Source organism: Dreissena polymorpha, chromosome 10 (genome assembly GCF_020536995.1).
Source record: "Dreissena polymorpha isolate Duluth1 chromosome 10, UMN_Dpol_1.0, whole genome shotgun sequence".
Taxonomy (NCBI): domain Eukaryota; kingdom Metazoa; phylum Mollusca; class Bivalvia; order Myida; family Dreissenidae; genus Dreissena; species Dreissena polymorpha.
The window spans coordinates 76,663,603-76,686,846 of record NC_068364.1 but is presented as its reverse complement, the minus strand read 5'-3'; the positions used below and the strand labels follow the sequence as shown (position 1 = coordinate 76,686,846).

Genomic DNA, 23,244 nt, shown 5'->3' with positions numbered 1-23,244 from the left:
TCACTACGCAAATTTCTTTGTGTGAGTGTAGCGTCAGGCAATTTGAAAAAGATCTACAATCAATCAAATTTCTTTCATATCATACTTGACATATAACTTGAAGCCTTGGACTTAAGTATTTATGGTTCCAATATGAGTACCATATCTGAAACTTTCAATTTAAAATGCAATGGTGATCAGCAATTAAAGGCATGTGTTCACACAGATTTGGGTATGTTTAGGCCCCTGAAGGAGGGCGTATATTAGTCACACTGTCCATCTATGCCTGAGTTCTGGTGTGTGTGTGCATGTGTGTGTATTCTGTCTGTCTAAATATAATCTCTGTAATGTTTGCATTCCTAGAAGGAATTTAATGTCATTTCATATTTAATCTTCCCTGACTACCAGAAAATGTGTGCCCGAAAGCTTCCATGCTCTAGGTTCAAATGTCTGATATGTAACATAAACATGCCTGGAAGAATTTTAATTTAACTTAGGAATATTATCTTCCTCGTCCATACCATGTGTCACTCATTAATACAATGCTCCTAAGTGAACAGTTGCAGCTCAAGGTCAAAGGTCATGAGTTACATGAGTTATTCAAGACTTATGACTTATAAAATAGTATTCATAAGTCTTAGACCAACTGGTTGGTATGTCACATCTGATAGATCCTGTACAAAGATGTTTAAATGGAGCCCTTTGGAAAAAAATGGCCATGCCCCAAGAATCACATTTTTTGCATGGATTTATTTAGCATAATAACTTCTTCTGATAATCCACAATGCATTCAGCTTTGATATTTTGTATGTGAAATCAAAATGTGTTCCACTGAAAAGACTGTTCTAGTTATTTCCCCTGGGTTTCTAAAGTGGAAATGCTCCACTGTCACATAATAGATATATACCTGCATAGTTACAAATATTTTTAAGATCGTATCTACAGGCCAAGTCAGAGGTGTAATATTTGGCATGTAACATCATATAGTGGTCCTGTAAGTTTGATTAAATCCTTCTTTGGGGTCAAAATCTGCCTTATCTGTAGTTGTTGAGACTTAAATATTTTATATTGTACATCAACTTAACATACACATTTGATGTGTTATATGACCTCATATTTTGGTCTTTGAGAAAAAACTGTTCATCACATGCTCCTGGGGTAAAAATTGGCCATGCCCATAACAGAGGTGAGCGATCAAAGGCAGAATGCCCTCTAGTCTAAAAAAATTAAAAAATATAACAATGTTCTTTTATAAATATCTGCTTGAAAAGCCAGAATATGTATTTCATAAATAATGTTGATGGTAAGTTGAAAATATCGTTGTTTATACCCCTTTAAGCTACTGTAATCCTTTAGTTCAGAAATATTTCAAACAGCTTTATTGAGAAAAAAATATGTTCTTTGGTCCAACAAGTTTCTATTATGTTTTAAAACTAATCAATATTCCTCACAATATTTTGAATAGATCAGCAAATGAGATACTCGACTAAAGAAGAGTCCTTTGTGTGAAATAGACATGTTAAAATATCCACAAATATTAGTTTTCATTATGTATCCTTTAAGTTGAAGAATGTTCAATACGATATTTAAGCAAATTAGCCAATGGTTTATTTAACCAATTCCAATAAGCATTGGAAACTTATCAAAATTTTATTTGTATTACTTTTTTTGCAATTCGCCTGTCAGACTTGTGTGAAATAGTAGTTTTGATATTGGCATTCTTGAATAACTTTAATTTAAATAATACTTACAACACTTTTAAAATCAAATTTGTTGAGTTCCTATATATATACTTAAGTTTCACTCGATTGGTATTGTCGGCTTGGGTACTTCTTATAACATGTTCTCTGGGTACTCTTAAGAATATTTTAAGTACCCCGGGTACGGAAAATATACTAACACGTACCCGGTCAATTTAGACTGAGTTTTATTCCCACTTGAAATCGAATGATGTAAAACGCCCTACGGAATACGAAACAAATTTGTCTTTGAAAAAAAAGTTCCTCAAAAGTTTCTATAATATAAAGGCCATTTTACAGAATATTGACATAAATATGAATATAATTAATTTGAAAAAAAGGCTGACAATGACCAATGAAGCTTAAGTTTCCTTTCGAAGAATTGGCTTGTATATTGCTGTGTACATGCCCACCTTGGGTTGGTCAGTATAACTGGCTTGTATATTGCTCTGCACACGCCAACCTTGGGTTGATCGGTATAATTGGCTTGTATATTGCTGTGCACATGCCCACCTTGGGTTGGTCGGTATAATTGGCTTGTATATTGCTGTGCACATGCCCACCTTGGGTTGGTCGGTATAATTGGCTTGTATATTGCTGTGCACATGCCCACCTTGGGTTGGTCGGTATAATTGGTTTGTATATAATATTGCTGTGCACATGCCCACTTTGGGTTGGTCGGTATAATTGGCTTGAATATTGCTGTGCACATGCCCACCTTGGGTTGGTCGGAATGTAGACTTTTTTGTTCTGCTTGATATCTAGTGAATGCATTGGTGTACAATCTTGCAGATTAGTTTGATGGTTATTTGTGAAAAAACTTAATGCACCTGCTAATGTTTTGGAGCAACGGTCAAAGTTTAATGTCACAAGGTTCAGTGATTTCTTTGGTGGAAAGTAATAAGCATATAAAGTTAAGGTCGAGGTAGCATGATCTGGTATCATAATATTGGTTTGCACAGACAATCTAGAGAACATATTCATGTTAGGACATATTGAACAATATTTGTGATTTAATCAGAGAACATATTCATGTTAGGACATATTGAACAATATGTGTTATGTATTCGGAGTTTGCGTTCATGTTAGAAGCTATTGAACAACATTTGTGATGTAATCAGTTTTTCAATCACTGCCTTCCCCACATGACATGTGTAAGTTATTAAGCGTTTACCACTTTACCACAGGAATAAAAGCATTAAAATATATGTCTTTGATAAAGCATTGTATGTCATGCACAGTCTTTCCATAACCCCATATATAAATCTTCCTTTGAGAGAGCTATGTTGACAATTATCTCCAATATTTCTTGCTTCAAATTTGTATATTTATTCTGCCTTATTTGTTTATCCCATAGATTTAACTAGATTCCCATATAGGTTGTTTGAGATAACTTTTTAGATCGACATGTGTGTTTAAACAGGACTGATACGCCATCTTGGTTTTCAATTGACTGCATATTTTTGGCAGCAATTGAAATAATATAGGCAGCAATTGAAATAATATAGGTCGTGTCATATTTGCAAACTATATTTACCTAACAAGATAATATGTATAATGATTTATTTTCACTGGGTCTTGGTCGAGTAATGCGATGTACTTTCTATATTCCTTACTAAAAATTTTGAAAAATTTGAAACTAAAAACCAAGATGGCTTCTGTCTTCTACAGATTTGTGCAATAAAGATTTAATGCAAAAATTTTTGCAGTCTACCAGACTCTGTATATTACATATACCAAACAGCACTAGCGGTACATTTGTTTTAGTATAACTACACATAATATAAGTACTCTTTATTGTCCCCTTCCGGTTTCAACGCAGCGGACTTATGGTTTGCGCTTTGTGTGTCCGTCAGTCTGTCACACATTTCTGGACCTTGCGATAACTTAAAAAGTTCTTCATATTTCTTCAAGAAACTTGAAACATGGACAGATGGCAATATGGATATTATGTACGTCATTGCATTGTGTTCCTATGTCAAGAATCAGTGTGTTTTTTCACAAATAGGAGAATGGTGGAGGGGCCCGTCCAAATGCGAAAAACGCGTCGTTTTTTATTAAAAGGGGAAAACAAAAATCACACTTTTATTTGTTATGATATTTATAATATGAATACACATGTAAGTATGAATGTAATACAGTCAATCTTGTATTTAGAGACCACTAAAGGGAGTAACCAAAAGTGGTCTCTTAATAAAATGGTCTTTAAATAAAAAAAGGCCATTTGTGATGAATGCGGACCTTTGATTTTAAATCTAGATATCGGATTATCTCTTTTTGACACAGCGATTTCTGCTTTTGTAATCAAATGAATAAAATGAATAAACAATTTTTTACTTTAAATAAGTTGTATTTGTTCTCTCTAATTCTAAATACAATGTAAATGGTTTGCACGAAAAATGGGTTTTTCCGACTCCAAACTCATTCGCGATTAAATTTACGTGCACTTTTACTCTTCGACACTTCCAATACCCGAATGTTCTCATTTAACGTTAATACTTTCCGTTTTGACATTTTTATTTCTACATGTACGCTTATATATATCTGACTCGATTATGGTACATAGGGAATTCCGAAATAAATAAAACACCTTGATTGAAAACTAAATAAATACGCCTGATTGGAAAATTTGCTAACACAAACTAATAAGCATAATAACAATTACATTTTTTAATGAACAGATTTTGCTACATGTTACCGATTAATAGTTTATTTTTTACACCTCTCAAGAACACTTTCAAAATGTTTGTCGCGTCGGCACATTGTTTCTGCATTAAAATCGGCGATCAAATTTGTCACTTAACGTTCCAGATCGTTAACCCCTTAACCCGTAGAATTTTGGCAATACCTCACTGTATTATTCGACGCCAAAAATTGATACGCAGTTAGCATTAACACCGGTCTGAACCGGTCATCGAGACAAAGGAAAATGGCTGGTGTGAAATCACAACAAAGATGTCATCGTTCATGTTATCGGCTTAGATAAACAATCAACACTGATTTGTTCCTGAATGGTCAACAGATTTACCACTTTTACCTTAATGCGGTCGCTTAATTCAAGACTTGGGCATCAAAATACACTAAAATCAGCAGTCGCTGGTCGCGTAAGACAAAAGCCGCTTAATACAATATGAAAATATAGGTAACACGCTCGGGCGGGATTTAAAGTGGTGGCATAACACAAAAGTCGCTTAATTCAAATGGTCGCAAGCACAAGATTGACTAGCTGTATTCACAGCTGAATTTCTCTGTTCTTTTTTCTTATATATATATCAATGATTTTTTCAACAGTATTTTCAGCCTTCATGCACAGTCTCAGTTTTCCTAGCCATTTTGAGTCTAATCGGTATTTTTATGCCTACGGTAGGGTGGCATATAGCAGTTGAACTGTCCGTCAGTCTGTCCGTCAGTCTGTCCGTCCGTCTGATAAAACTTTAACATTGGCCATAACTTTTTCACTATTGAAGATAGCAACTTCATATTTGGCATGCATGTGTATCTCATGGAGCTGCACATTTTGAGTGGTGAAAGGTCAAGGTCATCCTTCACGGTCAAATGTCAAATTTTTTGCTTCTGTCCGTCCGAAAACTTTAACATTGGCCATAACTTTTTCAATATTGAAGATAGCAACTTGATACCGGTATTTGAGTTTGTTTAACCCTCATGTCTTAAAACAAAGTCAACAATTTAAGTTGTACTAATACACCATAGACTCAATATGTGGTCCACTTGACAATAATGGATTTTGAAAACAGTCAGTAACATTATACAAATAGTTTGCCCCCTGTGGTGAATGTCTTCGTTCCAGCGGTTCAGATTTGTAATTCATTCTAGCGTATTGCTGAAATTTCAGTGCCAGTTTTACTTGGATACTCATAGTCTTAAAACTATATGAAAAAGTCAAATGGTAATATGTGCCTTACAAACATTATGTGGTCCATTTAAAAAAGAATTTCTGGAGCTTTAGGGGTCTTCTCCCCCCCCCCCTCCATGCCCCCCACAGCACCAGGGGTGTGACCCACCCAGCAAAATTGTCAGGTTTTCCGACATTTTCAAAACATGTAGATCAAAACTTTTAGACTGTGGCAAAATTAGAAACATTCGACAACAAGTAGCAGCGTTATTGAAACTGTGCTGAAATCTTGATGTGACCTTCAGCTTACAATGTCACACAGGCCTTTTCCAGCCTATGCCATGGAGCTGAATTTCAGCCCCATTCCCAATGCAAATCTGGTTGTTTTTTTCCCAATTGAAAAAAAATATTCCCAATTCCAATTTTTTTAATTTATTTTTTTAACTTTTAAATATATAATATAACCTGATCCAGTTTAGAATCTGTTGCCTTGAATTTGTTTTAAAAACAGTAAAATATGTTAAATTGATTAATTAAGACTTTCCTTTTTTCCCCTCAATAACAGTGTGGCCATACCACGTGGTTTGTGACGTCATTTTCGCTAGCACGCTAAGTAGAAATTTGTCAACATTGGTCCCGCTTAGAAATTTCAAATCCACGTAAGTATCTTATTATTTACTCTTTTTTGACGAAATAAAGCGCAGGCTAAGGGAAAAGTTGAGCACTATTCCCGGTTATATAAATATTTGTCACCAGATGAGTAGTTTAGTCTATCATTCGAGGCAAATTCCTAGTTTTAACGTTACAATGCACGCAAGCACGACAAGCACATTTGAAATCGTCCAAAATATCTGTTATATATTACTTTTTGCAGTGAACCAATATGTGCGGACGTGATTAATTCCATATAAAATGTGTTTTGTCCGAAAAAATTACCTGAAAACACCACTTAATGATATTTCTAATGTACATCAACAATTTGGCTAACACGACAAGCAACGAAATTCAAGGCAAGCACGGCAAGTCGATATTCGGCTAGAACGACTAGTTGTTATTAGTATAGAATTGGTAACGTCTATGTTGTCAAACAATATCCTTCAATTATTTTAAATGTGTGTGTCCCTTTAATAGTTCGTGTCTATTTACTGTCTTCGTGTGATTCTGTGCCCTGTCCTGTGTGCGTTCAGCCGTGTACAATGTATAAAAAGTAAAGTTTTAAAATCTTTAAACAGAACAGATGAACATAAAAATCTGCACTTATAAGAAACTTCTGAATCGAAATTCAGACATAATGTTACCATAAATAAGGCTCTTCGTCCGTGAGGGTGAAGGGTCAGTAATTTAATACTTATATTACCGAGAACAGTTTTTGCTAAAACTAATAAACAAGTATGCATACATATGGAACATAGTTGTGCGAACATAATTATGTATGTTTATAGTTATAGTCACTTAATGTCGATATACTACACTGCCTTAAAATTAAAACCATTAAAAATGTTATAATTCCATTTTCATATAGTCACTCGCGGATAACAGGCTTATAAGTCGTGTTTATTTCATATTATGCCCTAAATTGACCTCCGATGCATTTAGATTCCAACCCAAACTATTGTTAAAACTTTCAGGCACTTCTTCTATACAACCTCGAAAAAGAATGTGTACAAACTCGTTGGTCAATATAACGTCGATGGCAAAGGTGAAGATGAACCAAACATCAAGAGCTCTTCCGATATTCGGTAATTTTGTTTGTCCGTAAAGCTTATTTAGTCGTGCACAAACTGTTATTATGGAAATACATGTAATATGTCCATTCGGAATATTTTAAGTAAAATTTAAAAGAAAAAAAAACACATGTTTTTTCAACCAACTGTAGTAATGTATTTATTTGTATTTATTTCAATATTAGTGACCACGAGTTTGACAACCCGGGGAGACTGCGTGTGAAACCGAAGGCAAAAGAGGCCAAAATTGACCAGAGTCGAAATGCCGTTGCCATGGGAATTTAGGTGTACGGTGGGACGGTGCGAGGAGAAACGAAAGCAAGTTATTGCCTACGTACAGACTTGGACTAGACATGGAAGAAATTTGATAAGAAACCGCCTTTCTGAAGAATTATGTGTTTTAGTAGCTTGACTTGAGCGAGATATATATAATTATTCATATGCATAGTGTGTTATTTTTATTATTTAAGTTAATTGTGTCGTGTTCTGAGAAAACTGGGCATACTGCTTGTGCGCAAATTTGTCATCCCAGATTAGCCTGTGCAGTGCGCACAGCCTAATCAGGGACGACATTTTCCGCTTTTATGGAATTGTTCGTTTAAATAATGTCTCTTCTTAGCGAAAATCTGGTTTAGGCGGAAAGTGTCGTCCCTGATTAGCCTGTGCTGACTGCACAGGCAAATCTGGGACGACACTTTACGCGGAAAATGTCGTCCCTTATTAGCCTGTGCTGACTTCATAGGCAAATCTGGGACGACACTTTACGCACATGCATTATGCCCAGTTTTCTCAGTACACGACACAATTGTGCCGAATATTTATCTCACTCAAATAAATGCTAATGGTATGTGTTTATTGTCGCCTTTGTGAATCCGATCATAATTGCTTGCAAATAATTAATTGAAGCTTTGAGCAGCATTGATTCAAACGTTGTTTTAATAACTCTATTTTTGTCCAAAACTGTACAACATTTAAACTGCCCTAATTTAATACTCCATTTTATATTTCGGCATTAAGCATTGTGTGTCACATAGATAATTGAGAAATTTTGGATATAAGCAAAGTATAATATTACACAAATGCTCAGTTGTCTTTGCTTTTTACGTTTGATTTGCTCCATGCAGTTAACGAACAACGAAGATTGTTCAAGATTTTGTTTCAGAAAGTAACACAATGCATTGTATGTTTTATTAATAATTTTAATTAATGAAACAATGTTAAATGGCATCATTGAATCACATGTAAATCACAATCTAAATCACAATTGCTGTAATATAACAGTAGCGTTAACAAAATAATAAAATACAATAAAAAGAAAAGAAACGCAATAAGTTAACATCGTGGTATAAAGAGATACGATTCAAATGTTAATTATGCTTGAGATCTGATTATAAAGCATTAATCACAATTATAAAATTACATTTTAATCACAATACAAATCACAACTGCTATAATATAACAGTAGCATTAACAAAACATAAAAAAGTTAAAAAAAACGCAACAAGTAAACATCATCGTATAAACAGATACGGTTCAAATGTTAATTATGCTTGAGATTTGATGATTATGCTTTTATCGCAACAATTCAATCACGGGTAAATCACAAATAAATCACGGGTAAATCACAAATAAATCACAAACAGGTAAAACCACTGTATACACGTCATTTGTGCTTTTGCCCATAGTGCCTATACAGTGAACTTATATGTTTATAGGCGGCTTTGCACACATGGCAAACGTGTGTTTTTTCCTCGCTGTGTGTTTTGAGATGTTCTCGGAGATGAGCCCGTGTTGTGGCCTTGTGGTTGCATATCTCGCACTCGATCTCTCGAGTGCGCTGTTCCCGGGCAGAGTGGGCATCTAAATCTACTTTCGTTGCGAATTCTTTTCCACAATAAAGGCAAAGATAGTTTTTCCGTCACCGTGTACATTGCACCTGTAAGCATTCATAAGCATAATAATCCTACACGTACACTCTTTGCTACTTATTTACAATAATTAACTAGTTAATGATTTGGGAAATGTGTATCTTATACATCTATAACGCGTTTTGATTAAGACTGTTTATCACAGCTTTCTAAAGATAATGTTTATGTAGTGAAACTGCAATGTACATAATTCGAAATGTTTAGAATCGCAAGTAAAATAAGACAGCCGACTGTGATTTTTCTACTGACTAAAAGCGCTATATGATAATGACCTGTATCTTTGTAATTGTCGTCTTGATGAAAACCCAACGCCGCAACAGTTAAAAGGGTAACATCCCAGCGTTTGTTCTTTCATGGTAAACCAAATTGCGCCTGTGCTTGTACCCTCTGGCGCATATGGCACAAATATATCGCTCTTCGGTCGTCATCATGTGTATCTAAAAACATCAAATATGTTAAATGAAATAAATAATTATGCATTTGTTATTATGTATTCACTGTGCTGTCACCATTAGAGTATTATAATCATATGATGTATTTGTCATGTGTGTTACCGTTTCAAATATATCATCTACTTAGCCATAAATAATTACAAGACAACGGCGCATTACTAAATCTACATTTTACAACAATTTAAAACATTGTTAACAACAGTATAGTTTAATCCTTGCAATGGCCTTAACAGTTGGAAAGAACATGGACATAACCTACAGTATGATTAATCGAAAGCCAAGCTAACTGCAACTCAGATCGATATATCACTTGTTATTAATCTATGTGTGCATTGAGTATTGCTTTATCAAAACGTACATCACTATGCTACTAATCAAATATTACTTATCTAATCCTACCAAAAATACAAGTGCTAATATACGTCAGCATCTGTCACTTAAGGATAAAACGATCAAAGGAACATGTGTTGATATGTTGCGTCAAATGTTGCATTTTATATCAATAAGTTCGGCTTATTGTCGACCTGAAATGGCCCACAAGTCGGCCGGGGGTGACTAGAAGCCTATTCATGTCACCCTTGGGTGACTTCAAGCCGACGCTAGTCATCACCGGGTGACTATAATCGGGTTCATGTTACCCCAGGGTGACATGAATCGGCGTCTAGTCACCCCGGTTGACAAAAGTCGGCTTGAAGACATCCTAGTGTGACATGAATCGGCTTCTAGCCACCCCCGGATGACTTGTGGGCCATTTCAGGTCGAAAATGACACAATAAGCATTAGTTCGTTTTAACGATAGTTGAGTTATTGTGGACTGTTCATCGAAATCAAAAGATTAAATTGAAACCTGACTCCAGAAGGGTTTGTCAGACATTCGCCACATTAAGTTTGAACTTTTTTCAGACTTATAGTATCTCTGTTACATTCCAAGGATTGTTCTCGGTGAAAGCTTCAAATTTGTTTATAGCACTTGTGCAAGACAGCATCGCAGTTATTGTCCAACATTATATTTTTATGTTTACTGTGCCGGACCAAGAAAATGTTTTGAAATTCATATTAAATTTGTGTTTATTACCTCAACAATAACATCGCTTCAGAAACATTATTAATAACAAATGGTCGTTCTAGCCGAATATCGACTTGCCGTGCTTGCCTTGAATTTCGTTGCTTGTCGTGTTAGCCAAAGTGTTGATGTACATTAGAAATTTCATTAAGTGGTGTTTTCAGGTAATTTTTTCGAACAAAACACATTTTATATGGAATTAATCACGTCCGCACATATTGGTTCACTGCAAAAAGGAATATAAAACATATATTTTGGACGATTTCAAATGTGCTTGTCGTGCTTGCGTGCATTGTAACTTAAAAACTAGGAATTTGCCTCGAATGATAGACTAAACTACTCATCTGGTGACAAATATTTATATAACCGGGAATAGTGCTCAACTTTTCCCTTAGCCTGCGCGTTATTTCGTCAAAAAAGAGTAAATAATAAGATACTTACGTGGATTTGAAATTTCTAAGCGGGGCCAATGTTTACAAATTTCTACTTAGCGTGCTAGCCAAAATGACGTCACAAACCACGTGGTATGGCCACACTGAATAAAGGCCAGGCCCTTTCCCCAAAATCAGATAAAAAAAATGAATTTATCACACATGTTCATAATATTTTGTAAAATTTTAATAATATGTAATCAAAATAGTCGTTATTTACCAGTTAACTGCTTCTTTGAAATATAAGAAACACTATTTACATGCGATTATTTTCCCCAATTGAGCCAGTTTTGCGATTATTTTTTTTCCCAAAATGGGTTTTTTTCACGATACAAAATTCACTAAATTTCAGATTGGCGTTTTCCCAAAATGGAGCGGAAAAGGCCTGTCACAAGCCACATGCAGTATTTCATAATTTTGCATGTTAATTGTCACAGATTAAAATAACTGTATTCAATATAATTATTCAATCAAATGAAATTACTCCCACAACTGTATTACTAAAGTAGTGGTTCAATTACAAGTATCCTGTTTAATGTTTAAGCCTGAACGGCTGACTTATTATGCTGTGAGTGAATTTGGGCAGTGTTTTGTCACCATTTTGGGAATGGGGCAGGGGCCCATTTGGATCATTGGGAAATTGCGTTGTTTTGGATCAAACTGGGAAAATGCGTTGTTTTGGATCAAACTGGGAAATTGTTGTTAAATGTTGTGTGGTTTTTTTTGCTTACAAATACTTTAACATGGATATTTTTTGGATTGAGAAATTGCGTTGGTTTGGCTTAAACTTGAAAATTGTTGTTTGTTAGTTTTTTTGCTTACAAATACTTTAACATGGAGATTTTTGTCAATATTATAATATATAAGGTTCCACTAATAAGTCTGAATAGTGATGTAAACTACTTTAGCTAAAGCTGAGGTTTATTTTTTGTTAATTGAATTATTTATTATATTTATGGGAACCTTTAAAATGGAATTTTAGGTAATCATTTACAAAAAACATATTTGATCAGGAATCCCAAAATTGACCCCAAAACACACTGCTGGGTGCATGAAAAACAATACAGACATGTTCAACTTTTGCTATATACCGTATATTACAGTTGGATAATATTATTGATTTAATAATGATATGATTGTGTTTGAACTTAGTTCTCAACAAATTTAAATTCCTAGTAAACAGAGTGAGGAATTGAAGGTTTGCTGGCATATGTTAGCGGGATCAAACAAGTTTTTTTGTGTCAATAACAATCTTTATGAACTTTATACACAGCTTGCATGGAGACCTAGGTTGGCATTGTATTAATGGATGCTAGTTAATGTGCATGGACCTATCATAATGGAGTTTACCGTATTTACTCTATGTTTTCGGACACTAAGTTTTCAGACACCCCTTTTTTTAGCAAAAATAATAATTTATCGTGACTCTTAATTTTCGGACACACGAGTTTTCGTCCATAATTAATGTCTCTAAGTTTTCGGACAGTATATTTTACAGCGCTATTTTACCAAATTTCGGTCCTGTTTTCGATATCTAATGACACTTCGATCATGGGGTTTTACAACCAGATTAACATCATAAAACATGGCAGGTGCATGCCTGAGGGCAACGGACCATTACATTTGCGTTATTGGGTAAATACCCTTGTAAAACGGTATCAAACAATAGTTTCGCCCGATAGCATAAGCGTTATGACAATTACCGGGGGTAGTGCCAATTAACAGTTCAATTATCTACCGCAATGGTACTCCCCCTTCTCAGTAAAATAACTGTGGCAAATACTTAACGCTTCAAAGTGTGATGCACCCAGGATTGCAAGTTTTACGAACAATGGAAGGTGTTCGACAACAACTATCGGAAATAAACAAATAAATAATTTATAGTTTCCTTTTTTATTTCGTTAATTACAGGTTCATACTAGCGAGTATCGGTACATTACATGCTCATCTTTGAACTGGTTGGTCAAATTACAACATTGTACTAACTTTCTGTCAAATAAATTAAGCTTTTAAAATTATTTAAAATGCAGTGCAATCATATATAACTGTAATTTGTACTATACGACTATACGGCATGGTATTTAACAAGCGCATGCTATTACCGTTAGTCGTTGATATAATTGGCGCTATTTTCGGACACTTCAATTTGCGACTCTAAGTTTTCTGACACCTGTATTTTGTGAATATTTTTCGTATCTAAGTTTTAATATCCGCAAACATAGAGTAATTACGGTATATATATATATATATATATATATATATATATATAGCAGCAGCTGCCTTGCATAGATACCTAACCTGAGATTGCACGTGAGGCCTGTAATGTCAAGGGCGAGACCAATGCTATTGTATATAGAAACAAGAAATATCTTTAAAAAAGATATACGGCGTTGATAGTTCAATGAATGAGATCAAGGATAGCGAATGTCTTTTTCTGTGCAATTCTTAGCTGCATCACATGCAGTACAGGAGTTACGCGGAGTTTTCGCGGCTTATTTTACATTGTTACATATTGCTGGTCATAAACCTATATATATATGTGACCATTTCGTATTTTACCATACTTTAGAATAATTATGTCGGTCAAGTTCACTCCACATTTAAATGATACGCGACTGGTTTCTACGCTCGAGCAATCATTCCTATTGTTAGTTTAAAATTGTTGTTAGTTTAAATGGATTGATTAATAACTTGTGTATGTATCCTCGAGGAGTGTAGTGATGTACAGATCAAATTGACCACGGAGTTCAGAGCGGGAAGACGTATTCTTCGGGCATTTATTTCACGTTCAGAATTCGTTAGTTTTATCTTTTTTGTTATACAGGTATGTTCAAGTATTTGTCTACTTGCTCGGTTCATTTGTCACAGTTTGCGCGTATTTCTTATACGAGTAATTCTTTTATTTTCGACTTTAAGTTGTAGCGTTCGAACGTCGGTATAGTTTCTATTTTAACATTTTATCACTATTCTTTGTTTGCACTGTATCACGTAATCCACTTACAGTTTCACCAATGGATGAACGAGGCATGATTGGATTGTGTGAGTGAAGAGATAGTATTCAGAACCACATTTTGGTAAGTGCAGGCCTTGAAGAATCCACTCGACCGCTCGCATATGCGAGTGAAGTTGACGGTCGGGAGAGTAAAATTTGTTTAATACTCGACCGACGGGGCGAGTGCTGTTTTTCAATTTGAGAAATATAAATTCAGTTCCAAAACTCCTGCCACATCGATACAAATTGCGAACAATTTTTCGAACCAACAAAAAATAGGTTTAGTACACAAAGAAACTGCACTTTTGTTTTGACAATGAAAAATGACGTCACTGGCACGGTAAAAATAATTCTCAAAATCGGCTGAGCTCTTTTCGTAGGTGTCAGTGATCTTAGCTAATCGATTAAAAGTGAACAAAACTGATAAATATATTGGTTATTCTGTGAAGAATAAAATTACATTTTAATGTAAATATCCATACAAAAATGACACATAACTGGTTAATTATAATACTTCTTATATTTAATTAAAAATAAACAGAAACAATAATTATTAATAAACAGAATAATTCGTGATCAGAAGCCTTAGCTAAAATTTAATTACCATATTGTAACCTTTTGCCAAGCAAGCGTGTCTTTCAGTAAAAGTTTGTCTGAAATATTACAACTCAGCATGGAAAAGTGTTCTATTTTAAAATATCTGCAAGCTGGTGGAGACAGGGAACAGAAAGAAAGGTCATCAAAATGAGAGGTGGAAAGTATTAAGAAAAGGAAACAGTGCATAAAACGTACGGAAAGCAAATAAAATCCATCAGATAATGTAGTTAATTTGTTTGCAGTTTAGTGTCATTATGTAACGTAGGTTAAACAGGTTTTGGTTGATCAAAACTATAATTATAGATATATTTTTAAATGCAGGGCGAGTAGATTTAAGTGACGGGCGAGTGGCTCTGGAAAAAATCTTCAAGGCCTAATGTTTATATTACAACACATAAATTTCAAAACGCTTGGTACTAAATATGTTGAATATAATGCATATGCTTGAAGAAACCGTTAAAGAAATATAAAATAATATACAAATAAGACATGTACATATCTATACAGTTAACACAATAGTATCCCGATATCACTCACATTTAGATATCTGGATATGAATTATGGCATATGTTAAGACCCTTTCTAGTAAAACGGTTTCAGCTCAATTACTCAGTTGAAACAAAATGAGCTAATTTATTGAAAAGTCATCATTGAAAATGTGAAACCTTATATCATGGTTAAGATAATAAATTAATATTGGTTTGATGGCTGGATTCAAGGTCTATGTGATGATTATAATTTATAATACACAAATGGTTTTATTCCAATAAATTGAGATCAATGTATGTTATTTAAATGGTACTTTGCATTATGCGCATGGTGTTGATTTTGCAATTCAAAATTACTGAAGTAAAACTATGGTTTCCGCTTAAAAGCTGAAAACATGTGATTATATTGTCTATCTGAATTGTTAATTCATTAGTGTTCAAAATTATATCTATTGTTTAACAAGTATAGCTTTACATGTTAATTGAAGGTGTTGGTATGTCACTTTTAAGGACTGCTATGTAAATTCCAATTAAAAAAAAAAAGAAATGTCAGCATACAAAAGGCAGCAATTAGCGTATAAGCACATTGTTCTTCAATTCTAAGCTTTATCATACAAAGCAATCAGTGCCTCTTTGCTCCTGTCACTGTTAAACAAAGAAACAAACTTTGGAAGAGTTTATAGGCTTGAATACATTAAATTTGATATCTCTCCCCATTGAATTCCGTTCAGCTTAATTGGCATGTTACATGTAGCTCAATAGAAGATATTTAATACCTATTGAAATGTTACACATTAACTTTGTTTTGTTTAAAATTTACAAACTGATATTGTGTACATACACAAACCATGATACAGCAATAATGCTACATGGTAGTGCAATACGTATTTACAACAATGAAACATTTGGAAAAAAATAACATGAAAAAGTAGAACATGTTTAACGGCCACCGGAAAAACTTTGCGAAACCGAAATTTCGCAAACTTAAGTACCCTTTTTCTTGAAGGTTTGCTTATTTGTGATAAAGTATAAGATAAAAGTCTAACTTGTGATTAATAATTGGTTATTTTTGCTTGTTAAATGCGTTTTCTTCACTATGAACTTTATTTGCAAAGTTGGGGTTCCCATGGGATTTTTGTAATATCCCATGGGATTTTCATTAACCCATGGGAATTTTGGTTTCTCCCATGGGATTTTTCTCCAGCTTTTTTTATGGGAGAAAAAATCCCATGGGATTTTCAAAAACATAAAACACGTTCGTTTGTGCTTAGTTATCGATTTTAAGCATTGTTAAAGCATTTGTGCTTATTTTCGTTCAATTTACTTTGATAGAAAAAAAATCCCATTTTTTTATTTTCTGATTTTTAGAGATTTATTCATGTAACCTTCAGAAACACTACCTTTTAACAAATGATGAGCATTTCTCGCGATTTCAACGCGTTATATCGTGTTTTAAAATAATAAAAAAATCCCATGGGATTTTTGTCCCATGGGATTTTTTTGTCCCATGGGATTTTTTTTCCCATGGGATTTTTTTTTCCAATGGGATTTTTTTAAGGTATAAGTTTCTAAAAGCTATATAATAATAATAATAATGATAATAATAATAATAATAATAATAATAATAATAATCGTGCTCAATATGATGAATTTGTACTTTTAAGCGACTAACATTTTTATTCGAGCCGATCGTCGAGTCCGAATGGTGAGTATAAGAGCAATTTACCAGTACAAATAAATCTCACTTGTGAAGAGAACGCTACCGTACTATAAAATAATCTTGATAATAAGTCATATCATTTCTCGACAGAAAATGAAAACAGTATCCATATTGATGTCAGCAATGTCCCCTGCTATGATAAATATTGACAAAATGAAAAACCTTGACAATAATTCCGTGTCGAATACGCGTTAGATTATAGCAATCAAATTCATATAAGCATTGATAAGATAATTTGCGAAAATGGGTCTTATGTCAAATACGGCAAGCGTAGCTCCATTCCATAATGTCCGGTATTAAGTCACGTCAAGTTTCGTGGTCGAATTATAGCATAATAATCATTTTCACATTACGCGAATCATATGAGTTTCCCTACATATATTGTGTTAAAATTTATGTTACACTAATGTGCGATGATGAAAAGGGGATTTCGGTAATTCTACATTCGCCCGCCTAGTACCGAAATCCCCATATTTACGCCTTACAGGGTCAATAGGTCATCGGAATGAATGGTTTTTGACTTCACATGAATGTTAAGGTGCAAAAAAAATGATATTAATTTTAATTATTAAGCACTCTTGACAGCATTAAGTTGCCTCTCAGTGGGGATTTCGGTAATTCTACACTAGAACTTAAACGCGCGCCGGTACCGAAATCCTGCTGTACAAACCTTCAAGTGTCAACAAAATTATTATAGTGTTTTTTTTCATTAGCAACCAGTGACATGTATTATCTCCCATTCGGTTACTTCTTTTGGAAAATAATTAGCGGGGATTTCGGTACTGCTACATTCGTACGCCCAGAGCCGAAATAACCCATGTTTACGCCAATCCCCCATATAACGCCTTAAAGGGTCTATATGTCATTATGTTTGGGTTTTGGCTTTGCATTAATGTTGATTTGTACACAATCATATTAGTGTAAACGAATGTAAAAAAGGTAAAATGTACATTTAAAACATTGGTTACACAAAAGTATATGTAAATATAACATGACATAGTAATAATAAGTCTTCAGAAAGTATTTTCCAAACAAATCTGATGAAACAAATGATATCGTACTACCTTATTTACAATATGCTATACACTTTTGCAATTTAGTTATCAATGTTTAATCAAAGCATAAATCAGGATAATATGTTGCCTCTTAGCGGGGATTTCGGTAATTCTTAACAAGCACATAAACCCGCGCCGGTACCGAAATCCCCGCTGTACAAACCTTCAAGTGTAAAAAAATACTGATTTAGGTTTAAATAAAGGGAACAATAGTATTTTTGGCCACCAAAAAGCACTTCCGCGTCAACAAAACGATTGAAATTATGTCAGAAACCCAGCTTTTCATTGTATATATTGCAATACACCATCGGCCGCCGAGAGCGGAATACTGCGCTTGGCCGCTAAACAATGTGGATCGCATCAAATTAAATGTCAATTTTCGATTTTATTACAAAAATAAACACTGCCTTTTTATAAATATGTCAAGCACGTACACTTAACAAAAAAATCGATATATCTTTATTAAATGTAGAAAAGTAAAACGCTTTATATATAACAATGTTTTATAATGTCTCTCTGGTTGAGAAAAAAAACTAAACAAAACCATGTAGAACATATATGTTTTCATAATTAAAAAAAATATTTAATGATGCACGTGATGTTTTATAATTGATATAAGTTCACGTGTCATTGAACGAGTTAAGGGAGAGATGCGAATTAAATTACACATAATTAAAAAATGATACTATACTGTCAGCTTGATTTATAAATTGTGTTCCATCGCGCCAATATATTCATTTTGTTCCATGAAATTGTGTATAAAAGCAAAACGATTGAAATTATGTCAGAAATCCTGCTTTTCACATGAAATGATCTTTAACACTTTATTTATTCCAATCAGGTAATTAATAATAATAGGGGAAGTCTATACTGTGTATTAGAAACTTGTTGTGGTGATCCCTATCTTATCCGCTCAATACACATCCACCTGGCTACTGTACAGAAAAAATTAGATTTACTTCCAAAATAACTGATTTCATTAATTGCTAACTTGTTGTCTACATTTTAAATTAACAACGATAATGGATCAACATCACCGTTGCACAATTATTAAGTTCACAGTAATCTGTACTTTAAATAGATAGCCTAATTAAAGACGGTGCTAATAAAGAACAAAGCGTGAATGTGGATATTAAGAAATTAGATCCTTTTTTGCATGACACTGGCAGTATATCATTTTATCTTATATAAATAAGCCACATTTAAGACATGGATACAATTAAAATAAGACACATTTGCATCTTTCATTTCTTGAAAAAAAATAAGCACGAAGTCACATATAAATAAGATACATTGAAGACACAGAAAAAAATAAATAAGACACATTTGCATCTTTCACTAAATTTTCTTAAAAAAACATGTGAAACTGAAGAAAAACATTTATTACTGACACATTATTCTAAAAGTCGACTGACAACTTAAGTTCAAAGAGGGATTTACAATTAAATAAGATCCATTTTCGCATGATGCTGGTTGTAGAGCAAGCAATACATTTCTTACTGACACATTATTCTAAAAGTCGACAGGCAACATAAATTCAAAGAGGGAACCACAATTAAATAAGATCAATTTTCGCATGATACTTGTTGTATAGCAAGTAGTCACATATTAATTACAGCTTGCATTAGTTGCAATAATTTTGTTAAGTGCGCGTGCTTCTGAACGTTGCGTTAAGCGAGAGTGTTGTCATTTTGTTAGTTTTATATTTTGGTATTATGTATGATTATTGCTTGTTTTGAATTTGAAATAAACGCTTTCTGGCAAATAAGCATCGTCTTAATTTTAATACAAATAATGAACATTTGACAAACAAAATGTCCAATAACATACCGGCAATAACATTATATATATGTTAATTTCTGTGCTTGTTTATACCGAAATTCTAGCCGACATCGGCAGTTAGGGAAATTTAGTGACACACTTTAACACATCAAACATGCATGATAGTTCTTTTTTCATATGATATTCCCCTGGTTGCTTACCGGTGTATTGGTGCAGTTGATAACCCCGCCGGGACTACAGTAGGGTGCTAATACACACGTGTATCGTGTTCAATACAATCGTCTTAATTTTAATACAAATAATGAACATTTGACATACAAAATGTCCAATAACATATCGGCATTAACATTATATATATGTTAATTTCTTTGCATGTTTATACCGAAATTATAGCCGACATCGGCAGTTAGGGAAATTTTGTGACACACTTTAACAAATCAAACATGCATGATAGTTCTTTTTTCATATGATATTCCCCTGGATGCTTACCGGTGTATTGGTGCAGTTGATAACCCCGCCGGGACTACAGTAGGGTGCTAATACACACGTGTATCGTGTTCAATACCCGATCCATGCTACAACGTGTAAGAACGGGAATTTCGGTAATTCTACCTTTTTAAGCTTGCGCACCTCTAATGGGCACATATCCAAATATAATTTAATTAATTATTTTCCTAATCAGCATCATTTCACTAAACTACATGCAAATTTGTAGGTAGCTTTCCATGCTTAAAAAAAATAAACCGATTTTTTCAAAACCACCCTCACGCTCGGCTTTTGTCCAGTTTATTTTCACCCCTGGGGTATATAAAAGTTCCATAATTCATTCAAATTTCCAAATATGGGCATGCAGTTGGTGTGTACAGATGCAGTAAAGGTGTTTAAAGTTTAAACAAGATGAAATAAGTATTCTTTTACAGACATTTATTTTTTACAAATTTTAATCTATGGAATAGCGCCATGAAATGTAAGTGATTTCAGCCAAGTAAAAATTGGGTCGGTTAAAAACAAAGTGTCATAAAATTCAAAATAGTATCATTTAAGTTATATTTTAAATTAAGTTTTTATAGAAACACTATATACAGCAAAAATACCAAAAAATAGACAGATTTACCGTTTACTTTTTGAAATAAAAATAAAAATGCAACATGCATCATTCGTATTTTCAGCAGTAAATTAATCAATTTAGCCATAACGTTGTTTTAATTTTAAAATTGAAGGATGTGCATACAATTTTCAACATATTTAACAATAAACATAGCTTATGTGCTTTATTAAATCAAATTACGTTAGAAAAGAAATAAAACGCGTCGCAAAAAGTATGCGATGTCGGCAGGAATCGAACCTGCGCGGGAAAATCCCAAAAGATTTCAATTTCATCGCCTTACCCACTCGGCCACGACAACTTTACATCTGTGTAACCTTAAATTAGATATATATAAATAAACAGGTAAAAAGGCTCGCTCGATCTTTGAAGAAATCGCGAAATCGTATTTTTCAGACGATAATTGACCTTTCGACAGCCGATTGATTGACAGGCTTATTAACCAATCAGATTACAGCATAGATTAGGCCCGTTACTATCCGCCATTTTGTCCGTCAAACTCGCCGTTGTCCGACACATAAGCTTATACGTAATTCTGTGTTTTAAACAAAGAAAATGGTTGAAAGGTGCTGTTATGGCACTTGTTATTCAGACACAAGGTATCCAGAACGGTTAAAAGATGGAAGTACGTTTTTTCCGTTCCCTCAACCGGGTACTAATCTTGAAAAATTCAAACGTTGGATTCGTCTTTGTGGTCGTCCACACGAACAGCTTAATCTCAACATATTAAGCGATCGCCCGAAAGCAAAACACAGTCGTTATAATAAGATACTACGCGAAAATAGAAAATGTAAGTTTTGCAACGGACACGTTATAAAAAAGAGTATAACTTTGTACTTGTTTATCCTCTATATAGACAAATTAGAAAGGAACATTTAAAACCATTTTTCAAAGGTGGCCAACGTAAAATAAATTTGACATTCTAATGCAGTCGGCAAATAAATAAGACATTATAAACTTTGCTAGATTTTTTTAATGCTAATGAAATCGTAATAATAAAGACAATCAGTTATTATTTTTAATAAATCACATAGAATAAAACATTTTTTATTTCTTTCGGTTTAAGTCTTCCAAATTTAATGTAAGTTAAGAAACTATTTTCAAATGCGCAAGTAATTATCAATAAGGGCCAATAAGTGTCATTTTACACCATATGTGGGCTTTCTACTAATCCGTTGTCAAAACAGATGCCGCAAACTGTGAATGACCCTTTGAAAACCCGGTCTGATTAGCGAGTTTTTTTGTACATGAAAATTCTTTCAACTTTTTATATTTTAAACATTGCAGAAGATAGTTTTCGAGGAAATAATAATATATAATAATATATTGTGTATGTTACTTTTTTGACGACTTTGACTTTGTTATACGATTATAACAATGCGCATGGGTCATTTTGACCAAACGCATTGTAGATATGTGTTATATCAGATTTCAATACAAACGTTCTTCGTCTTCTATTATAATAAATTTACTTACCTGTGCCACATTTGCGATGTTGCCATCGGTTGCAAAAATTAACGGCTTTTAATTAAAAAACTGAAACATCTATTACTCAAGGAAAAATATTGTGACTAACGAACAATTCATACTGTATGCGATAATTGGCGATAATTTTGCCGACTTTGATGATAAATTTAACGGCTTTTAAGTAGACTAATAAAAAAGTTTTGACTATTTAATAGATATGATAATTATATTCAGCACCACTATTCAATGATAATAAAAAACTATTGTATGGCCTTTCTGGTATACCATGAGGCCTTTTTGGTTCACTTATGCGGCCGATTCGCGTAGCCATTTTTATGACTGTCGAAAGGTCAATTGGATCAAAGTCAATATTTATACTGAAAATAATGTAATCTAAATGAATAAGTTAAACATATATCAAAATTCGAAGTTTGAAAAAAATAAAATGCATCTCTCGGAAATAAGCGATCATTGAAGATCGGCAATGGCTTATGTATGAAGTGAAAGGACAGTTGAAAGTTTCCATTTTGCACGTTAATGATTCTGATAATATGGTGACAAAGGCAGCAGTCCTATGCAGTATTGTGTTTGACCGGAGAGTAGCGTGATCTGTGTCGGTGTTGGGCGCTCTGAGGGCGCAATCCGGCTACATAGGTACATAGAAACCTCTTGTGGCTATAGTCCATGGATCGGGTTCGGCAGACAGGGAAAATGTAAATTTGTATATGTATGTTTTATATCTTAATTACCTAAACGTATATTTATCCTGGTTACTTATTTACTGAGGTATGAGTTAGTCGCAATGATTGTAGATACGTTGTACTATATTTAGTAAGTATTTGGAGGAAGAGTGGCACGGGCACGCGCTT

General features: G+C 33.8%; 2 long non-coding RNA genes across 2 annotated transcripts; one reads left to right on the top strand and one right to left on the bottom strand.

Annotated features, from left to right (window-relative positions):
• Positions 1–6,133: 6,133 nt before the first annotated feature.
• LOC127846908 (uncharacterized) lies at positions 6,134–7,804 on the top strand. Its single transcript, XR_008033728.1, has 3 exons — positions 6,134–6,230; positions 7,200–7,310; positions 7,481–7,804. It is a non-coding gene; the product is annotated as an uncharacterized LOC127846908 (long non-coding RNA).
• Positions 7,805–8,798: 994 nt separating this feature from the next.
• On the bottom strand, positions 8,799–11,197 carry LOC127846910 (uncharacterized). The gene is made up of 3 exons (XR_008033730.1): positions 11,180–11,197; positions 9,496–9,660; positions 8,799–9,231 (listed from the first exon to the last, which is right to left on the bottom strand). It is a non-coding gene; the product is annotated as an uncharacterized LOC127846910 (long non-coding RNA).
• Positions 11,198–23,244: the final 12,047 nt, after the last annotated feature.